Below are 13949 nucleotides of genomic sequence, written 5' to 3' on the forward strand. Positions count from 1 at the left end.
CTGTCTCTCTATGAGACCCTGGTGACCTGCATAGGGTCCCCTGAAATTACTGATTTCATACTTTCCATTTTATGTCTTTCCTCCTCCAACATGATGGATTCTCTTTTTAATTATTAATAGCTACCCCTCACATTTTTCAGAATAGCACCCCAATTTTCTTTCAAGGGATCCTTACTGCTTCCATTATTTCTCACCATCTTGGTGAAAGGTAGAATCTGCTCCTTCAGCCTCCCATTCAGCCTCTGAGCCTACAAATGCTAATAATTTCCCTTTTTCTTAAAATAGAGTTGGTTTTTCAGCCTACGGTGAAGAACCCTGGTAAAATTCCATATTACAAAAGCTATTATGTGCTTAATTCAGAAAGGGTAATTTATATCTTTTGTACAGTTTCTTGTGAAATGAACCTCATGAGCTTTAATCTTATGACGTTGTCAACAGAAAGTTCCATGGGATGTCCCCTGGTGAGTTTTCTGAGTTTTCTTTGCTCAGACTAGTTAAGCTCAGTTGGGTTCATGAGCATACTTGTCTCTACAAAAAGACATGTCTGAAGGAGATTTTGTATGGAATCATAATTCAGTCACCAGGGCATATATTCAGTTATTTCATATCCTTCAGCTTTGTCTCTGAACTGATGATTCATTCTTTTTGTCTTAACTTAGGCTTATTTTTAGTATTTTACTTAGTCCTGTAACAAATTGTTCGATACAATGGATACAGCAATATAATCAATCCTAAGGAGAAAATATTTTCTATAGCCTTATTTTTCTTCTAGATCTTTAATCCTGCATCATTATTATTTATCATTTTATTATTTTTTTTAATATTCTTAAGCAATTTTACACATAAATTATATAAATAAGGGTAGAAGGGTACTGAAAACAACTATATTAGAAATTTTAATAAGAATTTAAACATAGTATTTAGATTCTCAAAATGCAATACTTTTGAAAATTTTGATGCTCATAATTTTGTTGATGAAAGAATGACCATCTTTCTTCTCCATAATTATGAACATTTTTATTTTAAGATTTGTAAATACCAAGTCGAATGATAATTTCAATGAGATTCTTCATTTCCACATTATGTATTTCCCTCCATTCACCTTTGTATTACAGTTCCCTTCAACATTTTTTTCACTTATGAATCATACTCAGTAAATTTTGATGCACAAATATCATAAAACATGAAATAATACTCATCCTTTTAGCAAAATAGGATTGTCAAGGTTCTGGTAGCAAAATATTGCAGATGCAGTCCTTCTTGGTGAATGGCTAACTAGGTGAGGATACCATATTTTATATGTGTTTATTCACTGATTCTTGAGTTTGAGAAAATTTATGTAGAATGCTGTCATCTGAAGACCCAGATTTCACTTATACAATCATTTTCAACATCTAGAGAAGTAGCCCTGGTGATACAGCGGTTAAGTGCTCAGCTGCTAACTGAGAGGTCAGCAGTTCAAACCCACCAGCCACTCCATGGGAGAAAGACAAAGCTGAAGAAAATTAGAACAAGTGCACGAGAGCCAAAGTATGACATTGAGTATATCCCACCTGACTTTAGAAACCACCTCAAGAATAGATTTGATGCATTGAACACTAATGACTGAAGACCGGATGAGTTGTGGAATGACATCAAGGGCATCATACATGAAGAAAGCAAGATGTCATTAAACAGGCAGGAAAGAAAGAAAAGACCAAAATGGGTGTCGGAAGAAACTCTGAAACTTGCTCTTGAATGTAGAGTAGTTGAAGCAAACAGAAGAAATGATGAAGTAAAAGAGTTGAGCAGATTTCAAACGGTGGCTTGGGCAGAAAAAATAAAGTATTATAATGACATGTGCAAAGACCTGGAAATAGAAAACCAAAAGGGAAGAACACGATCGGCATTTCTCAAGCTAAAAGAGCTAAAAAAAAAAACCCTCAAGCCTCAAGTTGCAATATTAAAGGATTCTATGGGCAAAATACTGAACCATGCAGGAAGCATCAAAAGAAAATGAAAGGAATACACAGAGTCACTGTACCAAAAAGAACTGGTCTACATTCATTTATTTCAGGAGGCAGAATATGATCAAAGACCAACAGTACTGAAGGAAGAGGTCCAAGCTGCATCAAAGGCATTGGCAAAAAACAAGGCTGCGGGAATTTACAGAAAACCATTTGAGATGTTTCAATAAATGGATGCAACACTGGAGGTGCTCACTCATCTATACCAAGAAATTTGGAAGAGAGCTACCTGGCCAACCAACTTGAAGAGATCCATATTTATGCCTATTCCAAAGAAAAGTGACCCAACAGAATGTGGAAATTACTGAAAAATATTATTAATATCGTAAAATTTTGCTGAAGATCGTTCAAAAGTGGCTGTGTAGTACATCGACAGGGAACTGCCAGAGATTCAAGTCAGAATCAGAAGAGGACGTGGAACAAGGGATATCATTGTGATGTCAGATGGATTCCCCCGGCTGAAAACAGAGAATACCAGAAAGATGTTTACCTGTGTTTATTGACTATGCAAAGGCATTCTGTTGTGTGGATCATAACAAATTTTGGATAATATTGTGAAGAATGGAAATTCCAGAACACTTAATTGTGCTCATAGATCAAGAGGCAGTCTTTCAGACAGAACAAGGGAATCCTTTGTGGTTTAAAGTCAGGAAGGGTGTGCATCAGGGTTGTGTCTTTTCACTATACTTCTTCAATCTGTATGCTGAGCAACTAATCCGAGAAGCTGGACTATGTGAAGAAGAACATGGCATCGGGATTCAAGGAAGACTCATTAATAACCTGCAATATGCAGATGACACAAATTGCTTGCTGAAAATGAAGAGGACTTGAAGCACCTACTGATGAAGTTCAAAGACCACAGCCTTCAGTATGGGTTACACCTCCACATAAAGAAAGCAAAAATCCTCACAACTAGACCAATAAGCGACGTCATAATAGATGGAGAAAAGATTGAAGTTCTCAAGGATTTCATTTTACTGGCATCCATAATCAAAGGCCATGGAAGCAGCAAACAACACACTACACTGGGCAAATCTGCTGCAAAAGACCACTTTAAAGTATTGAAAAACAAAAATGTCATTTTAAGGACAAAGGGGCGCCTGACCCAAGCCATGGTATCTTCAATTGGTTCATATGTATGCGAAAGCTGGAGATGAATAAGGAAGACCAAGAACTGACACATTTGAATTATGGTGTTGGCAAAGAATATTGAATATACCATGGACTGCCAGAAAAATGAACAAATCTGTCCTGGAAGAAGTATAGCCTGAATGCTCCTTAGAGACAAGGATGGTGAGACTTTGTCTCACATACTTTGGACATGTTATCAGGAGGGACCTGAGAAGGACATCACGCTTGGTGAAGCAGAGTCAGCAAAAGGGAAGAAGACCCTCATTAAAATGGATTGACCAGTGGCTGCAACAATGGGCTCAAGCATAACAGTAATTATGAGTATGGGGAAGGACCTGTCACTGTTTAGTTCTGTTATATATAGGGTCAGTATAAGTTCCAACTGACTTGACAGCGCCTAACAACAACCATGATAAATTGGAGCCCCTGGGTGGTTCAAACAGTTAATGTGCTCCACTGCTAACCAAAAGATTGGAAGCTCAAGTCCACCCAGAAGTACCTCAGAAGAAAGACATGGCAATCTACTTCTGAAAAATCAGCTGTTGAGAATTCCATGGAGCATAGTTCTACTCCGACACACACAGGGTCTCCAGGAATTGTAACCAACTTTACAGCAGCTGGTTTAACTGTTTAGTGATGAAATGATCCCTGGTATGATGAAATAGCAAAATGTTTCAAGATATAGGAAAAGTATGATCACAGAGATCCCACAATGTATCTTGGATTTAGAAAAGTCTCCAATGGACCCACATGGTAATTGCAAGATAGATTTTTTTTTTTTTAATGTTTTAAAAATTAAATTTCTTTTTGTTCTTTGGAAAAGCACAAAGGAAAAATAAATTCTTGCAATATCTATCTTACAAATACAGTGGTCAAAAAAGAAACTCAAACTAGCATTGGATCCAGTGGACGCTGATGATATATGGAGGGTTGATAGAGAAAACCAATACTTCTCAACTATTGTCATTTCATGATACACATAGAAAATAGTATTTACAGCATGCTGAATTAGTGGAGGAGCCTGTCCATGTGTTAAGACAAGCACTCTGTGGATCTATTGAATGAAACGTACAGATTTACCTGTAAACAATTTATGGGTGATCTGATTCACTAATGGAGTATAAAGAGGCAGGAAGAGAGAGGGGATACAAGTGGAGGTGTTACCTTGGATTGATTCATTATTTCATGTATTCATTCAATAAATATATTTTGATCACCTAAAATTTACTGGGCCCTTGTCAGGCAAAAGATAAATGGTGAATAACACAGACATGGGCTCTTATCCTCATGCAGCTTGAAGTCTACCAGGAAATATGGCCATGAAACCAGCAATTACAAGTATGACAAATGGTATGAAAGGAGAAACATATTTCTGGGTTTCCTTGCCTAAATTCTTTCCTCTACTTTTCCTAAAGCATTAGTGAACTCCCAGGCTCTTGCCTGGGCCCTCTTACCTTCTTATCCATAGCTTCTTTGAGGGACCTCATCTAAATCTAAAATATCACTGAGCCATTGTATGTGGTTGCTTTCCAAATATACATCTCTTGTTCTGTCTCCTGAGATTTCAAACTGATTTATTCAACTGCCTACTCTAAGGTTACCACTGAGATCTAATTGACATTTCAAAGTCAACTTGACTGAAAATAGACTCAACCTTCCCCCGCACAAAGCTGTTTATCCTAATATATTTCCAATACTAATGAATGACAATATGATTCATCCATTTCCTAAGTGAGGAAAAGCCTAGAAGTTTCTATAGATACCTCCCTCTTCCTCAGCTCCCACCTCAAGTTATCACAAAGTTTTATCAGTTGATTTTGTTTCCTCCTTTCCATTGTGTTATTTTAGGCCTTTATAACATCCTGCCTGAATTACTGCAGTTATCTTTCGTACTAAACTATACAAGCAAGTGGTAGGGTTCTTAATTTAGTTATATGTTTTTAGTTTTACTGTTTTTGATCAGAGAATATAATCTTTACCATTCCTACTTTTTGACAATTATTAAAGTTTTCTTTGTGGCTTGGTACATAGTGTCTTATTTATCTAGTGCTGCTATAACAGAATTACCACAAGTGGATGTCTTTAACCAACAGAAATTTATTCGGTCACAGTCTTGATGGCTAGAAGTCCGAATTCAGGGCACCAGCTCCCAGGGAAGACTTTCTCTCTCTTTCAGCTCTGGGGAAAGGTCTTTATCGTCAACCTTCCCCTGGTCTAGGAGCTTCTCAGCACAGGGATCCCAGGTCCAAAAGACATGCTCCACTACTGGCTCCTCCTTCTTTGTGTTATGAAGTCCCTCTCCTCTCTGCTCAATTCTTTTATATCTCAAAAGAGATCGACTCAAGATACAACTCAATCACGTAGAATGTGTCCTGTCTCATTAATACAACTGCCTCTAATCCTGTCTCATTAACATTGTAGAGGTTAGAATTTACAGCACACAGGAAAATTACATCAGATCACAAAATGGAGGACAATCACACAATAGTGGGAATCATGGACTAATCAGGTTGACACATATTTTTTGGGGACACAGTTCAATCCATGGCACATACTTAATTTTTGACAGTGAGCTATGAATATTGAAAAAAAGTATTCTCTCTGGTTTTAGGATATAGAGTTGGATACCTATCAACCAAATTTACCTTAATAATTGTTGTTTAGGCCATCTGTATTTACACTTATTTTTATTTTTTTTGTCCCTTGATTGTCTGTGGATAGAGGGGAAAAAATTCTGACTATTCTTCATGTATTGATTATATATTTGCTTATGAGTGACAAAGTATATTCAAACTTTCTTGTGATCCAAGTTTTTTCTGTGATTTCAGCTTTTTACTGCTCTCCAATCAACAGAGATCAGCCTCTGCAACTGATCACCATGTGAGATCCACCTAATTGACTGTGCTTCACCAACAGACCATTCCTGGCAGCCTTGGGTCTGAAACAGATATGTCGGTTGGAAACTCCAGCAGGATGTGTATATTTCAGTTTTAAGGTAGAAACTTTCTCTCTTGGGAAACCTCAATTTTTACTTTAAAGATCTTCGACTGATTGATGAGATCTACTCACATTATGGAGGGTAATCTATTTTTACTTAAGATCAACATATTTAAATATTAGATAGTTGACTCCAACTCATGGCAACTTTATGTACAACAAAACTAAGTGCTGCCTGGTCCTGTATCATCTTCACGAATGCTGGCATGTTCAAGCCCATTGTTTTGGCTATTGTGCCAATCCATCTCACCAAGGGGCTCCCTTGCCCTCACTGGCCCTTTACTTCACCAAATATAATGTCATTCTCCAGCAGTTGACCCTCCTGATGACATAGGTGTCCAAAACAAATGAGCCAGACAATGTTCAGTTATGATTCATAAGGTTGTCATTGGCTAAATTTCAGAAGCAGACATTGTGACAATTTTAAAAACATGGCCACAAGTTCTTTGACTCATTTCCCACTGAAAGATGGAGAGCTATGTCCCCTCCTCTTTAATCAAGGTGGGCTTGTGCCTGCTTCAATCAAGAATGTACAGCAAAAAATAAAACTATGCCACTTAAGAGGATTGGTCAAAAAAGGCCATGAGTTTCCCTACTTTGTTATTGGAACACTTGCTATCGGAGTGAACACATTACTAGGGCCCCTTTCGAACATTGGAAAGGTCCCATGTAAATGAAGGGCCTTGAAACGTAAACTTTATTGGCTTCATCGTAAAACTCCCTCTGCTAAAGGAGGTATATGTTTTGAGAATTAGATGGTGTCAAAATTATAGAAAAGGTCAAGTAGCATGAGGAGTGGAAATCAGTCATTGGTTTTAGCAATTAAGCGTCCATTTCTGAACTACCAGAGCAGTTTCCATACATATAATGGGGATGTGGGGGTGGAGATTATATTGGTGAAGGTTAAAGAGTGAAGAGTTTAACTGGATGAAATCCTGGAGAGATCCCTCTGGACTGGAGTTTTATTATTTTCCTTGGCTCAATGCCCATATAATGAAATTCTCTTTAGTCGCCAGAATATCCATGAATAGTGAAGTTTTAGGCTTGAAATTGTAAATAATTTTCAATTGCTATGTTTATCTAGTGATATTTAAATTCTCTATGAAGGAGAGTGAAACAACGGGGCTGGACCTGTTGTTAACTAACACAAATCACAGGGAGCCTCATCAGAAGGAAAGTGCTCTGCCCCCTCAGCTCTTGGTGCTGCCAACGCTCACTGCTGTTGCAACCACTACATCCTCTGTTGGGAAGGCCTTCTATTGTCTGAGTGGCAAAAGATTTTGCCTAGGGTCCCACGGGACCTCCAGAAGGCCTAGAATTCTCTATTTTCAGGAAACTTCATTATGAGTGGGAAGAACTAAGAAAGGACATCAGATGGGGAAGTAGAAGAAAAGAAAGAAAATTTATTTTAGAATGGAGGAACTCAGCTTTCTTTGACTAAAGGGAAAGGAAACAGAGATGAACTGAGAATGGAAAAAACAAATAGGACAATGAGAGAATAATTTATGAAGAAGGTAGATGGTAGAAAATGATAGAAGAAATGACAAGTCAGAAAGTTAAATGTGATGATACCAGTAATTTGGATTTCTACTGATTTTCTAGGAGTCCCTGGGTAGTGCAAATGGTTAAGTGCTTGACTACTAGCTGATGAAGTTTGGCAGTTTGAACCCACCTAAAGGCACCTTGGAAAACAGGTCTAGTGATAGTATACTGATTCATGGGCTATGGCCAATCATTTGGCTGGATGGTCAGGGACTTGGAAGGAACACGATTGGAAAATTGGAGACAAGGATTTATGGGGAAGAGGTATGTGGATAGACCTCTCTGATTGGGCCAAAGAAGTGAAGATATTTGAGTCTCATGTGAATGCTCATCGAAGGATGACATCAACAGAGGAGGATTTTAGCAATCAAGTGGATAGGATGATGCGTTCTGTAGAAACAGGCCATTCTCTTTACCCAGCCATTCCTGTCATTGCTCAAAGGGTTCATGAAAGATTGGCCATGATGGCAGGGATGGAGGTTATCCATGGGCTCAGCAACATGGGCTTCCACTCACCAAGGCTGACTTGGCTACAGCCACTGCTGAGTGCCCAATCTGCCAGTAGCAGAGACCAACACTGAGTCTGCGATGTGGCACCATCCCTTGAGGTGATCAGCCAGCAACCCGGTGGCAAGTTGATTATGCTGGACCACTTCCAACATGGAAAAGGCAGTGTTTTGTTCTTACTGGAATAGATGCTTTCTGTGGATGTGGATTTGCCTTCACTGCACTGAATTCTTTTGCCAAAACTACCATCTGTAGACTTATGGAATGCCTTATCCACCACCATAGTATTCCACACAGCATTGCCTTGGATCAAGGGACTCACTTCACAGCAAATGAAGTGCAGCAATTGGTCCATCCTCATAGAATTCACTGGTATTACCAAGTTCCCTATCATCCTGAAGCAGCTGGCTTGATAGAATGATGGGATGACCTTCTAAAGACACAATTATGGTGCCAGCTGGGTGGCAATACCATGCAGGGTTGCAGTAATGTTCTCCAGGAGGCAGGTGTACAGTATACAATGCTGTTTCTTCCATAGCCAGAATTCATGGGTCACTATTACCCCTAGCGACCCACTTGCAAAATTTTTGCTTCCTGTCCCTGAGATCCTATGCTTTATAGGTCTAGAGGTCTTAGTTCCAAAGGAAGAAATGCTCCTACCTGGAGACACATTGCTGATTCTATTGAACTAGAAGTTAAGAATGCCACCTGGCCATTTTCAGCTCTTTATGCCTGTGGATCAACAGGCAAAGAAGGGAGTTACCATACTGGTTGTTGTGATTGATTTTGATTACCGAGAGGAAATTGGATTGATATTACATGATGGAGGTAAAGAAGTGTATGTCTGGAATGCAGATCTCTTAGGGCATCTCTTAGTACCATGCCCTGTGATTAAAGTCAATGGAAAAGTATAACAACCCAATTCTGACATGACTACTAATGGCCCAGACCCTTCAGGAATCGTTTAAGTCACCCCACCAAGCAAAGAACCATGACCAACTGAGGTGGTGGCTGAGGGCAAAGGGCAAAGGGAATATGGAATGGGTAGTGGAAGAATGTTGCTCTAAATACCAGTTACAACCATGTGAACAGTTGCAGAAATGAGTATTTCTGCCTGGTATGTGTGCATCAGATATTTTTTATTTCGTTACTTATAAAATTTAAGATTTAAACACTGCTAGTGCATTTTCAGCTGCACACATGTTAGTTATATTTAGGGGCAAATATAATTGTCTTTATTCAGAGATTATATATGTTTTAAGGAGATATGTACAGGTGCCAAGTTGACAAGTGGTGGACTATGATCATTAAGGTTGTGTGTCAACTTGACTGGCCCATGATTCTCAGTGGTTTGGGAGTCACGATGTAATTTTGCAGTCATAAAATGATGTAATCACTTCCATGATGAGATCCCCCATTATGGGATCTGCTGTGAGTAGCCAATCAGATGAAAGGTAGTTTTTTTGGGAGTGTGGCTTGCATTCGATATAGGTGGACTTTCTGGCAAGGTTCTTGGGCTTTTGCTCATTCTGGATCCTGCAGCTGGCTCCTGTTCATCTGACCTCCAGTTCTTGGGACTTGAGCTAGAAGCTTACCTACTGATCTTGGGATATGTTGGCTTCTGCAGCCTGTGAGCCAGAGGCCTGTTGTCTGACCTGCTGATATTGGGTTTGCCAGTCCTGGCAGCTATGTGAGTCAGGGGAAGCCACCAGCCTGACCCACAGATTTTGGATTTTCTATCCTCTACAGCCACGTGAGACATTTCCTTGACATGAGCTTTCTCTCTATATAGATACCTCACTGGTTTTGCTTCTCTAGAGAACCCAGCCTAATACAACTGAAAGGTCACAGCCTTGAAAACCCTGTGGAGGAGTTCTATTCTGCACACATTGCGTCACCATGAGTCACAATCGATACGACAGTAACTAACAACATTGATTTTCTAGAGATTTATTCTATCAGTTGTTATGTCTTATAGATGAATTGGCTTCTTAATCATTATGAAATGCCTCTTTTTATCCCTGATAGTATTCCTGGTTGTGAAGTCTTTGTCAATTACGAATACAGGCACTCCAGCTTTCTTAAGAATTGTGTTTGTGTTATATAATTTTTCCTCATTCTTTTACTTTATAATTGGATGTGAGGAAATTTCTTTTTATTGTGTACAGGGCAAATTAGTCTCGCATTAAACAATTAATACACATATTGTTTTGTGACATTGGTTACCAACCCCACGGTATGTCAATACTCTCCCCTTCTCGACCTTGGGTTCCCTATTACCAGCTTTCCTGTCCCCTCCTGCTGTTTTGTTCTTACCCCTGGGCTGGTGTGCCTATTTAGTCTTGTTTTGTTTTATGGGCCTGTTTAATAATTGAATGAGGGGTGAACGTCAAGAATGACTTCAGTGCTGAGTTAAAAGGGTGTCCAGGGGCCATACTCTTGGAGTTTCTCCAGTCTCTGTCAGACCAGTAAGTGTGGTCTTTTTGTGTGTGTGTGTGTGTGTGTGTTAGAATTTTCTACATTTTTCTCCAGCTCTTTTGGGGACCCTCTATTGTGATCCCTGTTAGAGCAGTTGGTGGTGATAGCCAGGCACTATCTTGTTTTGCTGGACTCAGTGTGGTGGAGGCTGTGGTAGTTGTGGTCCATTAGTCCTTTGGACTAATCTTTCCCTTAAGTCTATGGTTTTCTATATTCTCCCTTGCTCCAGCTGGGGTGGGACCAGTAGGGTATCTTAGATGGCTGCTCACAAGCTTTTAAGACCCTGGACACTACTTTCCAAAGTAGGCTGTAGAACATTTTCGTTATAAACTATATCATGCCAGTTGAGTTAGCTGTCCACCGAGACCATGGTCCTAGCCCTCATCCCAGTAATTCTGTCCCTTAGGGAGTTTATTAAACGTGTCTGTGAAGATTCCATGACCTAGCCTTGCTCAAGTTGTGCTGACTTTCCCAGTATTGTGTACTGTTTTACCCTTCACCAAAGTTACCACATATCTGTTGTCTATTTATTGTTTTTCCATTTCCACCCCTCCCCTCCCTTATAACCATCAATGATTGTTTATTTCTGTGTGTAAATCTTTTTATGAGTTTTTATAGTAGTGGTCTCATACAGTATTGACCTTTTGTAACTGACTTATTTCACTCAGCATAATGCCCTCCAGGTTCATCCATGCTCTGAGATGTTTCACAGATTCATCACTGTTCTTTATTGTTGCTTAGTATTCCATTGTGTGTATGTACCATAGTTTGTTTATCCCTCTTTTTGCTATGTGTTGTTTCCATCTGTTTGCTATTGTGAACAATGCTGCAATGAACATGGGTGTGTATATGTCCATTTGTGTGACGGCTCTTATTTCTCTAGTATATATTTCTAGAAGTGGGATAGCTGGATAGTATGGTATTTCTATTTTTAGGTTTTTAAGGAAGTACCATATCATTTTCCAAAATGGTTGTACCATTTTGCATTCCCACCAGCAGTGCATAAGAGTTCCAATCTCCCCGCAGCCTCTCCAACATTTGTTACTTCCCGCTTTCTTGATTGATGCCAGTAATGTCAGGGTGAGTTGGTATCTCACTGTAGTTTTGATTTGCATTTCTCACCACCCTTTTCTGTGTTGTTTCTTCCCCATTAATATAAACTCACCGCCCCTAAGGTTTCTGCCTGATCTTTTGAGTTACTGTTGTTGACTTGATCCCCTATAGATGGATCTTAAAAGAGCATAATGCTCAAGGCAGACATTCTTTTCTGGTAAAGCTAAACTATCATTTGCTTTTAAGAAAACATAAGGGGATAGTTTTGGTTTAACTGGACCTGTTGCTGTCGAGTTGATTCAGACTCATAACAACCCTAAAGGACAGAGTAGGACTGCTCCATAGGGTTTCCAAGGAGCGCCTGGTGGATTCAAACTGCCGACTTATTGGTCAGCAGCTGAACTCTTAACCACTACACCACAAGGGTTTGCTTTGGTTTAAGGTGTAAAGATTATATTAGAACAATAGTTTTGGGGGTCCGTTCAGCCTCCATGGCTCCAAAAAGTCTGGATTCCATGAGAATTTGAAATTCTCTTTTACATTTTTCCCCTTTTGATCAGGATTCTTCTACAGAATCTTTGATCAAAATGTTCAGTAGTAGTACCCAGGCACCATCCAGTTCTTCTGGTCTCACAGCAAGGAAGGCAGATTTTCATGGAGGCAATAAGCCATCAATTCCATTTCCTCCTCCTATTCCTGACACCCCTATTCACCTGTTACCCCGGGTGAAAAGAGACTAATTGTGTCTCAGATGACAGTTTGCAAGCTTTTAAAACCCCAGGCACTGTGTGATGAACTAGTAGGTAGAACAATACTAAAAAAAAAAGTAGGTAGAACAATACTATATCAGGCTAAATGCCTGGATATTCGTGAAACTATAACCCCAACCCTCCAAAACAAGGAACCAAATCCCATGACCTGTTTGGTTGGGCATAAGCAGCCTCAGCAGCGACTCTTTCTTTTTTTTTTGCATTGTTGTAAATATATCTGTCAGGCAACTTTTGCCAATTCAACTTTTTACATGTGTATAACTTATTGACAACAATTACGTTAATCAGCCATTGCAATCCCGCTGTTAATCAGTGCAATTTTTCCATCACTGCAAACTGAAACTCAGTACTCCCTAATCAATAACCCCTCCTTTCCCCCTACTTTCCACCCCGGGTAAGTACTAATAACCTTTTGTCTCTATACATTTGTCTGATTTTGTATTTTTATATACATGAGGTCATAAAATATTTGTCCTTTTGCAATTGACTTTTTTCATTCAGCATAATGTCTTCAAGTTCTATCTGTATTGTAGCATGCATAAAGACTTCATTTATCATACTGGCTGAGTAGTGTGCCATTGTATGTATATATCACATTTTGTTTATCCATTCGTCCACTGATAGGCATTTAGGTTGTTTTCACATTTTGGCTATTATGAGTAGTTAACATTGTCTCTTTATTCCTGAGTTTAAGCAATTTTATTATGGGCTTTGCTGAAGTTTTCTTTGTGTTTATCCCATTTGGGGCTTGTAGAACATCTCAAATTTGTGCATTTGTGTTTTCATCAAACTTGAAGAAAATTTTTGGCTCTTGTTTCTTCAATATTTTTTTCTGCTGTTGTCTTGCTTTCTAGGTCTCCAATTATAAGTTTAAAAAACTTTGATATTATCCCTCGTGTAACTGTGTCTCTGTTCTTTTTTTTTTTAGTTTTTTTTTCCCCCTCACTCTTTCATTTGGATAATTTCTATTGTAGTGTCTTCAAGTTCACTGATCTTTTGTTCTGATGGACTTAATTTGCTTTTAATCTCATCCAAAAGAATTTTTATCTTAAATACTGTACTTAAAAAAAAAATCTAGAAGTTCTTTTGAGATTTCTTTAAATCTTCAGTTTCTCTCTTTATTGTGTTTATGATTTCATTTAAATCTTTGAGCAGATTGACAATAGCCATTTTAACTCCCTTATCTGCTAACTCCATAATCTCTGTCATTTCTGGTTCTGTTTATATTGATGGATTTTTCTCTTCATTTGGATCATTTTTTTTTTTTTTCCTTCTTTGCATGTCTGGAATTTGTTTTGGTTGCTAACATTATGAATTTTTTCATTGTTTACTGCTGGATCTTATTGGGTTATTTACAGATGATTGAGCATTGTTTTTCAGGCAGTTAAATTACTTGTGGATCAGGTTGATCCCTTCAGAATCTTTAAAAATTTCTGTAGTGCAGATATAGAGTAGCCTTTATTCT

The 13949-nt window shown here is 38.7% G+C and overlaps 1 long non-coding RNA gene across 2 annotated transcripts in view; it reads left to right on the plus strand.

Moving 5' to 3' along the window:
- The first annotated feature begins 5826 nt into the window (after window positions 1-5826).
- The window catches only part of LOC111750788 (uncharacterized), a 104748-nt gene continuing 96625 nt past the window's right edge, over window positions 5827-13949 (plus strand). For both annotated transcript variants that reach the window (XR_002785840.2, XR_010322187.1), the window contains exon 1: window positions 5827-6132. This is a non-coding gene — a long non-coding RNA (uncharacterized LOC111750788). The remainder of the gene's footprint in view (window positions 6133-13949) is intronic.

This window comes from Loxodonta africana, chromosome 5, assembly GCF_030014295.1.
Source record: "Loxodonta africana isolate mLoxAfr1 chromosome 5, mLoxAfr1.hap2, whole genome shotgun sequence".
In the NCBI taxonomy this organism is placed as follows: Eukaryota; Metazoa; Chordata; class Mammalia; order Proboscidea; family Elephantidae; genus Loxodonta; species Loxodonta africana.